Genomic DNA, 3,133 nt, shown 5'->3' with positions numbered 1-3,133 from the left:
AGCTTCCTTTTGTGATGTGACCATTGCACCAGGCAGCCCAATGTCTATGTTCTTTATGATTTTTCTTTCCATGTACAGCATTTAAAAATGGGTGTCCATGAAGCAGCTATTTATAATTTTGAAAAAGTGAAATATTCACTGTTGGTCACTTTCACTATATTTACCGATGCTGTGGGAGGCCCTGGACTGTGACTCTTTAGGAATGTCAATTACCTGGATATAAATAAGGTCTTCCCTTCCTGTGGGGGGAATTCCAATGGGTCAAACCTGAGGAGACCCTTGTGTCCCTAAAGCCTTTGAGAATGGCCCCTTCCCATCAACCCTAATCCCAACTGAGCTTATCAGAAGGCTTATTAGAAAGCCGTGCTAGACAGATGCTCACAGGACATAGTAGACACGGAAGTCATCTGAGGGGCAAGGCTGCCGCGAAGTCATCTTAGTGGAGCAGTGATGGACTTTCACTTCTATTCAGGAACTACGTTTAATCCTTTCAACATCATTTCTTCTTTGAGCCTTTTGCTTTGGCTCTTTTTGTTTGTGATGAACAATGGCTTTTCTCCCCTTCAGTATCTGCACACTGATTTCATCTGTACTTCAGTCTCCAGTCCAGCTTGGACTTTTCCATACATCATAATCCTTTCCATTCACCCTCAAGATTCTAGCATGTTGCCAGGAGATACTACTTGGTTACTAAAAACTTCAAAAAAATTAGATTTCAGAGAATGAAGGGAACATACAACTTTCTTCCTCCATCATTCAGCTTCTCTTCTGTATTAGACACAGACATAAAAGCTTTACCTCTCCTGAGTCAGTGGAACTGTGGCAATTTGGCCCTTTTGGGCACTCATCCTGGGCACCCTCCTAGTGACCGAACCTTTCCCAGCACCCAAGGGACTCTTTCTCACTCTGGGGATGGAGGCAGCTGAATTTTGCTGCTTTCAGAAATGCACAGCATTGGGATAGACTGCAATCTTTCCCTTCATGGTCATCAACTATTGTGCAAAGGGGTATAGGTGTGTGCGCATACACACATACACACACACGCGCACACACACACACACACACACTACTGCCACACAAGGTATAAAGGGCTTATCGTCTAAGAATGTCTAAGCTGAGAAGCAGTAGAGCTCACAACATCTCCTGAGCCCTCATTTTCTTCACAGTAAACTGTGCTTAAAAATCACTTATGCAGAGAGGAATCCCCTGTCCCCAGGTCTCTGTCTGGATATTGGGGTCAGAGAACAAAAGCGATAGAAGGCTGTTTGTGGAAGTGGTCTTTAAGACCTCTCAAACCAGCCTTTTCTTCCTTTGAATTAACTCAGAATCTGGACAAATGAAGGGAGGAGGTAAAAGAAAGAAATTTTGAGGGTTAATCTATTTTGTCTTTTCTTAAATGCGCATCAAGTAAAATGAATGCGGGAATTAAAGAAAAACTGCAAAACTGTCAATGTCAAGAAAAATGAAAGCTGAGAATTATTCTAGGCTTAGAAGAAACCAGAGAAACAAGACAAATATACCTAATTCTGGATTGGATCTTGGATCTGAAAAAAAAATTGCTATATAACATTATTGGGACTGGTGAATATGGATTGTATATAGGAATAGCTTTATATCTATGCTGAATCGTTTGGATTTCATAAAATTGGGCTCTGAATGCCCTTGTTCTTAGGAAATACATGCTGAAGTATTTTGGGATGAAGTATTTTGGGATGAAGGGGCCTGATATATGTAATATGTTCTTCAATGGTTCAGGAAAACGACAGACATGAAGAAGGGAAGAAAAGGGGAGTAATAAAGCAAATATGAAGCAGATGCAGTCAAACCAGTATTTGGAGACTCTGGTGAAGGTATACTTGGAATTCATTGTATCATTCTTGCAACAATACTGTAAGATCACAATTATCTCAAAACAAAAAGTTAAACACAAGAATTTAATAGGTTTATTTGTAATATCAATTTCTCTTTGAGATATACTGGCAGGTTAAAAAAAAAAGCAGATGTTGGAATATGTTATAGTATGTTTCCCAATTAAGTACAAATGATTAAAAAACATACACATACCTTCCCAGGCTACATAAGTTTTAAGAACAATCATTCTTTGACACCTGGAAAAGGGAACCTGGCACTAGAACGACCAAATTTTGCAGATATTTGATGTTTGTTATCTAATCAAAGAGGTGCTTCTTTTGTTTTTAATTTTATATGTATATATACACACACACACACATATATATATATACATATATAACATCATCCTTCATTTTTGTGCAATGTATGATTTCCCATGAAATCCCACCACAATTCCCCCGTGCACCATCACCATAGTCCCTTGTGCTCTTCCCTCCCTGTCCTGATTCTTTCCCCTCCTCCTCCCCTACAGAATGTCTCTGGTTTGTGGTTGCCTGTTGGTTTTGATTTTTTTTTTTTTTTTTTAAATATTAAATTTTATTTTTATATTCCCCCATACAATTGCAAACGCCCCATTCTGACCCAATCCTTCCCTCCCGCCCCCACCCCCAAAAAGTGTCTCTGGTTCATAGTTTTTTGTTGATTTTGATTTTCACTTTCTTATATTCATTTTCCTGGTCCCTTATTTAAGTTTTCTAGATTCCTGCTATGAGTGAGACCATCCGGTATTTTTCTTTTTCTTTTTGGCTTATTTTGCTGAGCATGATCCTTCCAGTGCCATCCATGTTGCTGCAAATTGCATGTGTTTATCTTTTTTGAATGCTGAGTAATATTCCATGGTATATATGTACCACATCTTCTTGATCCAGTCATCTACTAAAAATATGGAACGCTTCACGAATTTGCGTGTCATCCTTGCGCAGGGGCCATGCTAATCTTCTCTGTATCGTTCCAATTTTAGTATATGTGCTGCCGAAGCGAGCACTGGTTTTGATTTTTATTATAGTTATTTTTTTTCCTGATCCCTTATTTGGTTACTCTACATTAAAGAGATGCTTCTTTTTTTTTTTTTAAGATTTATTTATTTATACAAGCATTGGGGTACAGGCCAGAGGCGCAGGAGTGTGAGAGAATTCACCAGAGACAGAGCAGGGAGCAGAACAGGCAGAAGGACTGAAATACACTGCTGAGGGGTGCAGTGGGCCAGACAGGAAAGGTCTGC

General features: G+C 39.4%; 1 non-coding gene across 1 annotated transcript; it reads right to left on the bottom strand.

Moving 5' to 3' along the window:
• Window positions 1–2,789: 2,789 nt before the first annotated feature.
• Window positions 2,790–2,896, bottom strand: LOC119235029 (U6 spliceosomal RNA). Its single transcript, XR_005122775.1, has one exon. It is a non-coding gene; the product is annotated as a U6 spliceosomal RNA (small nuclear RNA).
• Between the last annotated feature and the right edge of the window lie 237 nt (window positions 2,897–3,133).

This window comes from Talpa occidentalis, unplaced genomic scaffold (genome assembly GCF_014898055.3).
Source record: "Talpa occidentalis isolate TD23 unplaced genomic scaffold, MPIMG_talOcc4v2.1 talOcc4.805, whole genome shotgun sequence".
Lineage (NCBI taxonomy): Eukaryota > Metazoa > Chordata > Mammalia > Eulipotyphla > Talpidae > Talpa > Talpa occidentalis.
The sequence above is the reverse complement of the archived record's forward strand: the minus strand, read 5'-3'. Positions and strand labels throughout refer to the sequence as shown.